This window comes from Diabrotica virgifera, chromosome 5 (genome assembly GCF_917563875.1).
Source record: "Diabrotica virgifera virgifera chromosome 5, PGI_DIABVI_V3a".
Taxonomy (NCBI): Eukaryota; Metazoa; Arthropoda; class Insecta; order Coleoptera; family Chrysomelidae; genus Diabrotica; species Diabrotica virgifera.
The window spans coordinates 9,400,087-9,414,809 of record NC_065447.1 but is presented as its reverse complement, the minus strand read 5'-3'; the positions used below and the strand labels follow the sequence as shown (position 1 = coordinate 9,414,809).

Below are 14,723 nucleotides of genomic sequence, written 5' to 3'. Positions count from 1 at the left end.
CCATTAGGCAACATAGGCAGTTGCCTAGGGCGGCAACTTATGAGAGGGCGGCAAAAGCAAAATACACAAAAATGGTACATGTTGAAGGGTACTAGAGAATTGCCTAGGGTGGCAATTGACCTAAATGCGGTGCTGGTAGTTACATAGTATTATTCTATGGGATGAACAACTTTCTTCGTGCACTACTATCAGCGAATATATCTACAATTTTATTAATTTTAAAAGTTCGAGAGACCGGAAAGGATTAAGATTCTAGATATGAGATGATTCACTTGCCGAATGAACCTATTTAGAAATTTACGTTTTTAAATTTAAACACACAACCTAAAATAATATAACAATAACAGATTTTTACAAAATATCAGACGACAAGATGGGGCCCCTGATCGATTGGGGCCCCCCCGCAAGCTTCATGCTGCGGGGGCCTTTGTTACGCCCCTGGGGATTACAATCTCAATTAAAATAACAAATAGAACTCAAACTTTATGTGTAAATACAGTCGGAAAAATGAAAGAATACCCATGAACGATCACATCAATCACTTATTTTGTATTTGCTGACTTTTTCTATAAATAACAAACGTTTGTGATAGAAAAAGATAGCAAATACAAAATGAGTGATTTATATAATCGTTCATGGGTATTCTTTCATTTTTCCGACTGTACATTATACGAAATGAAACAAATTTTATTTTTTTAAGTAACAAAGAAAACTAGATACATTTTATTTAAAAAATATATATGTAGTATAGTCACGTTATACTTAAGTAAATTATCTATTAGAAGTCACTTTCCATTCTATAACGAGAAGGTGGTTCTTCTACTTGCACAATTATTTCTTCTTGCTGGTGTGAAAATGATGAATCAGAGGCAGGTGATGACATTGGATCATAATCATGTGAACAGGTGTGCTATTGATGCGTTCATTGCGTGACGTGATGTTCGTTTATTTTCTATTGTTTTTATTGTGTTTAATGCTTCCATCTAGAACTCCATTAATTCTGATTCATTCATGTCTCTTAAAAATAGTATGAATGACATGGTCAAGAGTTCCAGATCTGATTTACAGCTTGTGCTTGAAGCTGGCTCATTGGTAGGGGTCGACAAGACAAGAATTCTTGTCTTAAAAATAACTTCTTGTCTCATCTTGAGAAAAAATAAAGAAATTTAAAAAAATCTTGTCTTGACGTATTCTTGACATCCTATAGTAGGCCAATCAAGTTAGGTTTTTACTTGACATAACGGAAAAGACGAGGTTTGACAGTTGAAATGTGTAGTACGAGATATTACAAAAAGACTACCATCTTGGAATTCGTCAATTTTTTAGTGGAACAATTTTTAAATAAACAATCAAACGTCAAACTTAGTTTTTTGCTCATAACTTAAAAACTTGTTTATTTAGAGATTTGACGTCCACAGGCAGGGCCACTTTATCCATTAGGCAATATAGGCAGTTGCCTAGGGCGGAAAATTATGAGAGGGCGGCAGAAATACTGTACAAAAAAATATTTGTATTTATATAAAAATTAAAATCGAATAACATTTAAGTACATCCATCAATGGAATAGAAGTGGGCATTCATTTCTAGAAAACAAATTGCATTCTCTTAACACTATTCATTCAAAAAGGACGGAAGTGGCTTTAGGGATTATTGGGCCGCCGCCGGCAGCACCGTAAAGGCGGCGGGCCATTGAACACTTCAATGTAAATGTATTTTGCACATTAGGTAGAAACTAAGGACTTGATTTGGTTTGATTTATACTGAAACTTGGAAGTACCATTGTAGATATAAGTTTATTTTTGATGCTTTTTATTTAAGTATAACTTATATTGTAGATATAAGTTATCCACATATAGATGGAAAATTTTGACTGACAACTTAAAATCACCTGTTGTGAAATTTGTTAGTGAAACTAGGTGGTCCGCAAGGGCGGACGCAACTAAACCGTTATACACTGGCTTCAGCGAAATAAAAAATGCACTTCTAACGGCTAAATACCTCTAACGACGAATGTCAAACTGCAGCTGTGAAACATCAAGCACTTTCTATATTTGAAAAATGGATACTTTGAGTCCTGCAATTGATCTGGGTTCTGTCGTTAAAGAGTATGAAGCTCTTTCAAATTACTTTACCTTAATCAGAAATAATTTTGCCATTCATGAAGAGGAGGCCAAAAAATTGTACCCAAATAAAACATATAAAGAAATAAGAAAGAGAAAAAGAAAAATTTCAATTTGACGAGGGGGCCGATAATGAACTAAACTTTTCAGCTAGTGATGGGATGAAAATCCACACATTCTATATTATAATCGACAGTCTGATAAGAGACCTTAACAGACGTCTGGGATCTTATCGAGTTAGGTATTTATCAACGTTTTCGTGTTATAACAGATTTGCCAAAATTAAGCAATGAAGAAATTATTAAAGAAGCTGAAAATCTGATACAAATTTATAAAGACGACCTAGATACATCATTCATACATGAGTGCATTCACTTAAAAGGTCATTTGGATTCCACAATAAAATCACCAAATGACATATCTAAATCTAAATATTTAAAGAAGAGCGGATTGAAAGATATTTTCCCTACTTTTGACATTGTTTGCGCATTTATTTGTGCATCCCAGTTGCCAACGTGTCCGCTGAAAGGTCATTTTCGAAAATGTCAATAATTAAAAATAATTTCCGATCAAGTATGACGCAAGAACGTATTAACAATTTGTCGATTTTGTCCACAGAAAGTGACATAAAAAAGGCGATAAATTACGACGACAATATAGATGATTTTGCCAAAGAAAAATCAAGAAAGAAATCTCGGATGTGATTGAGCTGTAATGACAATTTTTTCTGTTAATATGTATATAAACATCGTAGTTTAAATCCATTTTTAGTGTGTTCTTATTTAAATAAAAAATTCTGCTTGCAATTTTTTTTTTCGGAAAAATGAAACATATTTAAAGGGCGGCTACTAGAGAATTGCCTAGGGCGTCAATTGACCTAAATGCGCCCATGTCCACAGGTAACTTTTTCAGAAAAAAAAAGATACATCGAATGAGATACACTAAATGAAAATCGGTTAATAAACAAAAAAGTTATTACAAAACCGACGACAAAATCCCTGTTTTTGAATATTGTTAATAACAATTTTATTGTTTATTAAAATTTTAAATATACCTAAACTTAAGGGCATTATGGTGTTTGAATGGTGAGCAAAAAATGGTCCAGATCTGTTAAATAGATTTTGCAAAATTGAATTTGTTTATAAAATTTTTTTGAATAACGAGCTAATTTCTGAGGCTGGTCCAGTTAATTTGGCTGAATGGATCTCAATAATTCGGGGCTCATTTCCTTCGTTAAGATGTATACTAATAGCCTATGAAAAAAAAAGTTAAAAAAATTACATGTACGTATACAAAATTATTTGTTAATAAATAGCAGTTTTTAAGCTCATAAACAATTACAATAATTCCGTAGAAATTAGATCAAAGTAAATGGCAATAAAAAATACGGAAATATGGTTAAAATACACAACTTCTAATAAAAAATTTAGGTCCTACGACCCTTGGGGGCTGAGATGGCCCCTTTTTTTGAAAAAATAACTGTTACGTTAATTAACAACACTAAGAGATGAAATTAACCAATCTTTTATAAGAAAAGTCAAAGTTTTTAACAAAGTTTTTAGCAAGAAAAAATGTTAAAAATTGTTGAAACAGGAGTGTTATAAACAAAGAGTATTTTGCGTTCAGACTAAAGTAAAAAATAGCGGGCGTAGTCGACTGACTGAATCGTGGGCGCGGCTGGCGAGCGAGCGCCAGCAACCCCTAAAATTACGTTATACCGACCACAAAAATCAACTTTAAGGTGAATGACAAATTTTTGGTCATTCCTTATGTTTTGAGGTCTCTGAATCCGAATATGGAGTTTATTTTTTTCTAGAATTAGTGGAACATGTTCAAAAATCAAATTCTAATCTTATTGACCAGGTTGCCAAAATTAAAATCAAAAGGATAAAATTGTAATTTTCATAAACGTTATTTAATGTTAATACATATTTCATTTAATTTAATGTATGTTTTGTTTTTAAAATAAAAGTTTTCGTTCATTTTGTGTAATTTCATTTAATAAAAATAAATACTACTATTAAGTTTCAATAAAATTTAGGGGGCGGCATTTCGAAGACTTGCATCATATTGAAAAGATGTACCGCACGGCCGCATTTATGAATATTTATGTACTTACCTAATACGAGTATGTATGTATATAGAAATAGAAACACTTTTGTTGACATTTTAATTTTGAAAACTTAACACACAAACACAATTTTTAAATCTGATGTTAGAATCTCCTTTTACACATAACAAAACAAGAGATGGACGATTTTAAACCTCAATCGGAAAGTCCAAAAATAATAAATAAATTATTTGGTATGGTGTAATAGTTATCGTCGGTTCGCTAAACTCAGACACAACTGGCTAGTGATTTTAGTAGCTAATTTTTTTGTTTTTTGCCAATTTTGCCAAAATTGGGAAAATTACTAATTATTTAGTAATTATTAACTATCTAGTAATTATTTTTTTTGCCAATTTTACCAAATTGGCAAAATTACTTGCTAAAATCACTAGCCAGTTGTGTCTGAGTTTAGCGAGCCGACTATATATTATAACATCATTAATTCAATTTCTAAATAATATCGACGGTTGAAAGGCAAAAGTTACCAAACGCCAACTTGGCGATATTGACATATATATATCACTGAAATCAGAAAATTTTTCTGCGTGATTGGTTGTATCCTCATGCGGCTACAATGAAGTTTTTGTCGCTTGGTTACTTAAAATAATTGACATTTTTAACAATTTTCGGCGACCAAGCGACTAGAATTTTGTATATTTAAGAACAACTTTCATTTGGTACCTCTTCCATTTTAATCATTTACAGTTAGTAAGTTTTTATTAGATTGTATTTTAAATGTTTGGGCGCGTAGTGATTTTTTACAAACAATATCTAGAGTTTTTAAAATGCTTAAGAAATTTTACCCTACCCGAAAATTTTGTTTTTGTCATTTATTACTTTTTTTCGCACATTAATTGAATACCATTTTTGTTTAGTTGATTATATCGAGATGTAACTTTCTTAAAAAAGATCAATAGTTCCTTCTTTCTACCGAAAATAGGTCTAAGTTGTCGCTTGGTAATAATTTACCTGCCGTTTTTTTATGTTTTTGTTGCTTAGATATAATATTATATTTCTTTAAAAAGGAAATTTTATAAGAAATTTTATCATTATTGCACGTAACCTGTTCCGTCGTTTAGAAGGGCTCCAAATCATAGTTTGATTTGTAGTTAGTAACAGAATACCGGTCAGTGTGCTTCGAAATTGGGGAATAGCTAAATATAATGGAGTGTAGAAAACGAATACATAACATCCTAAACCTAGCTTTAGCAAGAGCAGGGCATCTACCAAAGATTTACCTTCGGTAAGTCCCCATATTTATAATATTTTAGTGTTTCTTATACCATATTAGTGTTTGGTGTTACTAACTTCTTCTTCTTCTGTAAGTGCCGTCTTCTAATCGGATGTTGGATATCATCATCACTATCTTTACTCTATCTACCACTGCTCTGAATAGTTCTATAGAACTGCTTTTAAACCAGTCCCTTAAATTCTTCAACCATGCCACTGCCTTCTTCCTATACTCCCTCCGCCTCCTATATTTCCCTGTATTATCAGTCTTAGCATTTCATATCGCTCTCTCCTCATTGCGTGCCCCAGAAATTGTAACTTTCTTATTTTTAATGTGTTTATTATTTCGGATTCTTTAACCAATACTTCTCTCAATACTTCCGTGTTCGTTTTCTTCTGTGTCCATGCTATTCCAAGCATCCTTCTGTAACACCACATTTCAAATGACTGTAGCTTATTTATGTGTTCTTGTTTTAATGTCCAGCTTTCAAGTCCATATTGCATTATCTACATAAGCTAAAGTCTTTGTAGCAGATAACTGTTTTCATTTTTATAAACGCTTTACTGTTATATAAATAAGTCACTGGTACTTAATAGAAATATCTTAACATTTGCAAGTGTAGCAGTATGCCAAGAAATCAGTAAATATTTCAAATAAAAAATTTATACATTTCACTGATCATGCATGTCGTATAGATAAAGAAGACACGATTCAAAGTAAGATTTGTTATTAATAGATATGATAATTACTGTATATTATATTTTTTAGTTTTCTAGTTCAACCATTTTACCTGTTACAAAACATGAATGATTTTCGGATAGGTCATATTTCTGAAAATACATTCAAAAATTGATCGGGTTTAGTCAATTTTACCAGTTCCGATAATAAAAATTAGTCGCCTTCAGTATTTTTTTCCAGTTGAAGGTAAAAAAATATAGTCGGTTGGTAACTTTTTCCTGGTTGCGATTTAGCAGAAAATATTACTAACCGACACTATTTCATAAAGTATTAAAAAAATAGATAGTCTACAAAGGGTAGTTTATAAAGTATCTAAACTGCATTTAAAGTTCGTTGGAATTATGACAATAAAACCACTTAATCATGTTTTATGAATTTTTTTACAAATTTTCAAACTTTAAACCGCTCTAGTGTAAAGTTAGCCAAATGTCGCTTGGTCATTTTTGCCTTTCAGCCGTCGATATTCTTCCAATCTTTCATACATTTTTTAATACATATTCGGGTTGGTATGTATATGAATAGGGTCGTATACGATTTAGTGCTTACGTGCTGGCTGTATAGGAGTTGGGATTTGATGAGATGGTAGCCAAACTCATCATACGATCCATGTCATCGAATCTCAATTCATCGAAAGACGTCTCATATACACCTAACTCATCGAATCACAATTCATGGAGAGACATTTCATAAACACCCAACTCGTCGAATTTCAATTTATCATATACACCCAACTCATCGAAAGTCATTTTATATACACCCAAATTGTATACCTACACCCACTTCATCGAAAGCCCCAACTCATTAAATTGACAGTTCATAATATATGTGTTATAGTCAAAGCCCGAATTTCAGGCACTCCTAGGTTTGACTAGGCAATCCTCAGGTCTGACTGATGGTCTTAGTCAAAGCCCGAAATAAATTACAATTTCGGCCTTTGACTAGTCAAACCTAGGAGAGACTGTTGGTTAGGCAAAGGTCGAAATTTAATTTTATGAAATCGGGGTTTGACTAGTCAAACCCCGATCAGCTATTAAAATGTCGTAATTTGTTAGATTAGGTTTAATAAAACGTCTTGTCCTCCAAATTTAGAATATCTTTACTAATGTCTCTTAAAAAAGCTTAACGTCTGGAACATCTTCGGAATTAAGAAAATTCCCTTTGCATTCTCTTAGTTGATTTCTTGAAAAAAGTGTGTTTATTGTTCCGTATTTCGTACCAACTCTATAAAAACCGTCAATTGTTTTATCTTGTATGATATCCAAAATATTTAGAGCATGTCCTTTGGCTCCATCAAAGCTGGGGATAGGTATTGCTATAGTTTTCCGAACGACACTGGAGGACTTTTTTTCTCTTAATTGTTTCATAGCATTAGTCTGGGCATCAAGTCCTTTAATTTCCTTTCCTTTATTTATTTTAATCTTTTCTGTCTGTACACAACGAATGCATGTAAATTTTATTTCAAAACCTTCATAGTATGCGACAAGTGTACCTACTGTCAGCACACACAACATGTATCACCTGATTGCAAATTATGCACGTATGTGCGTCAGAGCTCTCTTTTTGGCAAATACTACAAACCACTTCTGAAGAAGTAATCTGAATTTTTTGACAATTTTCTTCCTCTCCTAGTGAAGACGGTCCAGGGACTTTGTTAGTATTATGGTCATCCTTAGTTTTTTCTCCGATTGTAATATCATCTTTCACAGTTGACGATGACATTCCGATTCCATCGTTTATGCTAAAATAAAATTCATATACTTAGTCAAACCAAATTACGTGTAAATAATAATCAAACTCTGTTCGCTCAACTCAGACACATTCTGACAGATTCAGAGTAGGAAACGTACATCACAAAATTTCCTACCTCACAATATTAACAGCTTAAATAAAATTTCATTAAAAAAAGAACGATTATTGAAAATATTGGGAGTGTACACTAAACTTATATAATTCTGTGGAATCTATTTCCTCAAAATATATTTATTCTGTGTAAAAAATTTAATATTTTTAAATATATAATTTTAAATAATTTTCTTATTTGTTATGGTGTAAATAAATTCAAATTATTAAAAAAACTGTAACAATACCTATCCCCGCAGCTTTGATAGAACTAAAGGAGATGCTCGAAATATTTTGAGTAACATACAAGATAAAATAATTGACGGTTTATATAGAGTTGGTACGAAATACGGAAAAATAAACAAAAAATGTTTCAAGAAATCAAGTCATAAGAGAGTTAGTCCAAGAGAGTTTTCTTAATTTCGAAGATGTTCCAGACCCAGACGTTAAGCTGTCTCTAAAAGAATTTAGTACAAAAGATTCTAAATTTCTAAGAAAAGGCTTTATAAAATGCTACTGCATTAAGAAAATCTCTTCAAAATTATGTAAGTGTAAAATGTCTAACGCATTGTGCAACTCTAAATGCCATAATGGCTCGACATGTGATAATACACAAAATTTTTTTTATTTTAATTACGACAATATAAAAATAATAAACATTAAAATTAAAAAATGACGTTTTATTAAACCTAATCTAACAAATTACGACAATTCAATGGCTGATCCGGGTTTGACTAGTCAAACCCCGATTTCACAAAATTGAATTTCGACCTTTGCCTGAACAACTTAGCCTCTCCTAGGTTTGACTAGTCAAAGGCCGAAACTGTAATTTATTTCGGGCTTTGACTAAGATCGTCAGTCAAACCTGAGGATTGCCTAGTCAAACCTAGGAGTGCCTGAAATTCGGGCTTTGACTATAACATATGCATTCACATTACGCCGAATTTGCTTGACGTTAAGTATACGGTTTTTCTTCTAAATCTTCTATTTTGGAGGGGTTTAAATTTATAAATTATAATATTTTTAAATTGAAAACTTATTGGTATATTTCCCTGGTGACACCCCCAAGGCTTCTACAATTTGCAAGCCAAATGGATGCTGCAGTGAAGACAAAGGGAAGGAATTCTACACTATGCAATTCACATACCCCGTCTGCAGCTTGGTAAAGTTCCAACGGAAAATGCACCTGGTTACTCTACGGAGTAGTACGACTAAAAATAAAACTGTATACCATTTTTATTCAGTTGCAATGCGAAGGCAAAACAATCTTACTTTTCAATTAGAATACGGAGCGCAGTATAGTTCTCTGAATCGCGTTTTTCGGTTCTTATTGGAGCCTCATCTGAAAGAACGTAGGCACTGTTCTCCATACCCCAATTGACCAGCGCCGAGAGTTTTTCCCACCCATTGCAACCGAAGTGAAGGTATTAGGTGACTAGCGTCATCTGGCAATTGAAAGATGAAGTAGTTTTCAATCCTAATAGCAAAATTAATAATATTGAAAATAATGCAGACGGGGGATGTGAATTGCATAGTGTAGAATTCCTTCCCTTTGTCTTCATCACTGCAGCATCCATTTGGCTTGCAAATTGTAGAAGCCTTGGAGGTGTCACCAGGGAAATGTACCAATAAGCTTTCAATTTAAAAATATTTTGGTAATATTTTTAATATTTTCAATATTATTAATTTTGCTATTAGGATTGAAAACTACTTCATCTTTCAATTGCCAGACAATGCCAGATGACGCTAGTCACCTAATACCTTCACTTCGGTTGCAATGGGTGGGAAAAACTCTCGGCGCTGGTCAATTGGGGTATGGAGAACAGTGCCTACGTTCTTTCAGATGAGGCTCCAATAAGAGCCGAAAATCGCGATTCAGAGAACTGGACTGCGCTCCGTATTCTAATTGAAAAGTAAGATTGTTTTGCCTTCGCATTGCAACTGAATAAAAATCCACAAGGAAAAGAAAAAGTTTTCCTGTAGTTGGCTGTATACCATCAATCACAAAATTGGAAAGAAATCCTTTGTAAAAGGTATAAAATTTTTTTTTATTAAAAATCCCTTAAAAGGGCTACATCACAACAAAACGTTTTCGATTTTTATAAAAAATCATCATCAGTGTTCGATAAACTGGATGCTAGCTGAGCCACAAAAGACAAATATCTGGGTAAAAACCCTTTACATAAAATATAGATGCCTTAAAAGTGCATACTTCAATAAAAAGGCCTGTGATGGTCACATGGCAAACAGGATAATGCCCTAAGGTAAAGTATACAGGTTTCCCAAACACGTGGGATCCAAATTGAGTTGATCACATTTCAATGACTTAATGGCAACAGTTGCCATCATGTGACCATCACAGGCCTTTTTATTGAAGTATGCACTTTTAAGGCATCTATATTTTATGTAAAGGGTTTTTACCCAGATATTTTTCTTTTGTGGCTCAGCTAGCATCCAGTTTATCGAACACTGATGATGATTTTTTATAAAAATCGAAAACGTTTTGTTGTGATGTAGCCCTTTTAAGGGATTTTTAATAAAAAAAAAATTTATACCTTTTACAAAGGATTTCTTTCCAATTTTGTGAATAAAAATGGTATACAGTTTTATTTATAAATTATACTTCCTACTAAATAAATTTCATTATCAACCTAAACAATTGCAAACGAACTATAGCATGATTTTCATTTCATTCTTTTCTAAAAATATTGAAGTTATACTTCTTGAGGCGCGATTGGGAGTGAATTTTTATTATTCTGCGCGCATGCGCACACAGACAGTATGGCGTTAGTTGCTAAATCTTTCAAGTTATGTATAAATATATCAGTGAAAAAAAAGATGTGAAAAGAATATTAGTGTTTTTAGTAAATATATTTATTATAGTTTTTGTGTCTTTGTTTGTCTTCCTCGTGAGTAAGATAATATTATTAAAACATTTATATTTTTATTATACTTCACTTCGTCTATTTGTCATTGTGAATTGCCATTATGTCCGAGGCTATCTACACAGAGACCTCGTACCCATATTGGTATTCGCGGTGTGCAAGTACTTGGAAAGGGAAACGAGAAACGACCGTGCGCGAGTCGCGGAGAAATATTGCAACTATCTTAAATAATTCATATTGTCAATTGAAATTGTCAAATTGACGTATATTTCATACCTTCTGTCATTGACGCAGAAAAATTATATATTGCTCCACAATATTGATATGATATGCAATTATTATATAAAGGTAAATTTAATTAATTGTATTTTCCTTGCAGTACTGCATTTTAATAACTGATTTTATTTACTACATACAGTTGTTTACGTTTGCTAAACATAACCTGCATCTTATTTTTTCTTCTTATTATTTTTTTGGACTATGGTCTTGACAATTATCCAGCAACCAGGACTAATATAATTGGCCAATATAATTAAAAGTGCGAATTTTAGTATAGAGCGTAGAAATAGAGGTCGCTTTGCCGAACTTGCACTTTCCCAATAGCATTCGGCTAGAGATCGAGAGGTCTTGGGTTCAAATCTGGACCATTCCTATTCTTTTTTTTTATTTTTGGAAAGTGGTAATCATTAAAATTGGTTTAATATGTAAATAAAATAAAAATAAACTGTTTAAAGTGTGTATGTATATTAATTTCGTTGAAATCATATAAGTAATAGAAGTATAACTTCTTACGTGCGTGCAAAGTACACACACATTCTTTTTTTTAATCTGGGTGTTTCTATTTCCTTATTTTTTAAAATCGGTTTTAAAATAAACTTTAATTTTGTTATTCTTCTGTCTCGTTTTACCATCATCATCATCATCATCATCATCATCATCATCATCATCATAGATGGTGTTACAGCCCTATAAAAGAGCCTCGATCTTCCCAAGTTTATTTCGCCAGTCAGTTCTATGTTCTATTCATTGCCAACTGTTGCCAGTTTGCTGCGCCTATTTTTCTACCATCCTCATCTACACCATCCCTCTGAGTTTTGGCCCACCCCTATTTCTACTTCCCACATGTTGTGACAAAGGGATTCTTCTAGAAGGGTTATTCTGCTGTGATCTTGCTAGATGCCCTGCCCATCTTAGTCTTCCTATTTTTATAAAAGATACTACTTCTTGACCACCAAATATATGTTTATATTTGTGGCAGGTATATGTCGTAGTTGTACCTCGTTCTCCAAACTGCATTTTCACAGCCACCAAATATTTCTCTCAGGATCCTTCGTTCAATTATAAGCAGAAGCTTTTCATCTGTCTTGGAGATGGTCCATGTCTCCGATCCATATGTCAACACTGGTTATATAATGGTTTTGTATATGGTTCTTTTCGTTTTTTGGCTTAAGTTTCTGCTTCTCATATGTCTACTCAGTCCATAAGAGTATTTGTTTATTAGGATTATCCTTCGCTTGATTTCTTTCGGCATGACGTTCTCTTTGGTGATCAGGGTAGTATGTATGAATCTGGTGATCAGTATGTATGTATGAATTTGTCCACCACTTTAAAGGTAGGAAGAGTTATCAACGGTGAATTGGCGACCGATGTTTATGGCTCTATTGTTGGGTGTTGATGCCATATCATCTTAGTTTTCCCCTCATTTACTTGCAGGCCCCTATTTTTTGAGGCATTTGAGAAGGTAGTATACATTTTTTCTAGCTTGCGTGTTGTGCGGGCAACTAGGTCCACATCATTTGCATATGCTAAAATTTACCTGTTTTACCATTCTTTTGTAAATTTCGTACTTGATTTTGTCTGCTTTGTTTCGAAGCATTTCTTTTTTTGTTATATATTTTCTTTGTTTCTTTATTTGTTATTTTCTTTGTTTGATCTTTACAGCAGGTATACGATACACTATTCGATTGTATGTTTTTCTGATAGATATTTGCGTTATTTGTTATCACTTGAATAATGTTTATGTCTTTTAAAATGTTTATGTTTTTCCTAATGTCTATACAAGTTTTTATAGACATCTTTGTTTATATTGATTGTAGAAGATTTTGCAATATTGCCGTTTCTTTTCATTTACTGCATTTTTCAACTGCTGAATACATTGTTCTAATTCTTTCCTGCTTCTTATTTAACTTTTCTTTCCTAATGTCTCATAAGCAGCATTTTTAATAAATATTCTCAATTCTCCCAATTACCTATCATTTATATTTGGTTTCGTGGATAGTTGTTTCAGGAATTTATTTAACAGTTTCTGGTCAAGATTCCTTTCGATTTCTTCTTGTAACAAATATTTTTTAAATACTTCTTCCCTGACTGCTGAGAGAATGGCACATAACGTATAACAATGATTAGGAGATCTACAGTGATTAGATACCTATATTTTTTTCTTTTGCTAAATTGTTTTACGAACGATTAAATACAAAATAAAAAAAAAACTACACTTTGATCCTCTTACTCATTTATTAATAACATTTTTATAATAATAATAATATACAGAAAATATGAAACAGTAAGAAAGTACAAAATATCAAAAATAATATAAACATAAACTACTAAACATTGTAAATAATATAAACATAAACTACTAAACATGTACAGAGGTGAGAAACTTTTGGTGTCTTATATTTTATCAGCATGAAAACACGTAACTAGGAAGATGAAAAATTTGAAATTAAAAAGGTATCGAAACATCAAAATACTTAGATAATTCTAGCCCTTTAGAATTAGAGAATGATAGGTAGAGACCTGAGAGAAGGTTACTGAGAGAGTATAGTGTTGTGGAGGACGATAACGGCGAACTCAGAAGAGGAAAAAGCCGAAGAAGAAAAAGAAGAAGAAGAATTAGAGGACGGGACTATCATGGAACTTTTGATTGCTGCAGCTGTATTAAAAGTTTCTCATCTCTGCCATCTACAGTGCGTCCATAAAGTAACGCATAAATTCGTTATTTCGTAAACCGGCGACTTTATGGAAAAATCCCGGAACAGGTCGATTTTTATTTTTAAATTACGATTTTTTGGCATATATATAATACTAGTGACGTCATCCATCTGGGCGTGATGACGTAATCGATGATTTTTTTAAATAGGAACAGGGGTCATGTGATAGCTCATTTTAAACGGTATTCAATTCTCTATCCAATAATATAAGCATTAATATAATTATTTATACAGGGTGTTCATTTTTTCAATTAAAATAAGCGAGACAAAAAGAAGAATATATGTAATTTATTTTAATTCAAAATGCATTTTACTACTGTCAGTAAAGAGAAAAAAAATTATTTGACAAATAAACATTGATTTTCGTTTAAACGAAATGTTCAAACTGCCAAGAGACAGGTGGGTGCTAGCTTTAACATTGAATTTAAGCGAAAAACAATATTTATTTGTCAAATAAACATTTTTTTCCGGTTTTCTGACAACAGTAAAACGTATTTTGAATTAAATAAATTACATACATTTTTCTTTTTGTCTCAATTATTTTAATTAAAAAAATGTTATTTTGAACACCTTGTATAAATAAATATGTTAATTTTTATATCAGTGAATTGAGAATTGAATACCCTTTAAAATGAGCTATCACATGACCCCTATTCTCATTTAAAAAAATCGTCGATTACGTCATCATTCATCATGCCCAGATGGATGACGTCACTAGTATGATATATATGCCAAAAAATCGGTATTTAAAAATAAAAATCGACCTGTTTCAGGATTTTTCCTTAATATCGCCGGTTTACGAAATAA

General features: G+C 32.3%; 1 protein-coding gene across 2 annotated transcripts in view; it reads left to right on the top strand.

Annotated features, from left to right (window-relative positions):
* Positions 1-14,723, top strand: part of LOC126884930 (protein twisted gastrulation-like) — a 489,408-nt gene that overhangs the window by 396,982 nt on the left and 77,703 nt on the right. The gene's annotated exons all lie outside the window — the stretch shown is intronic.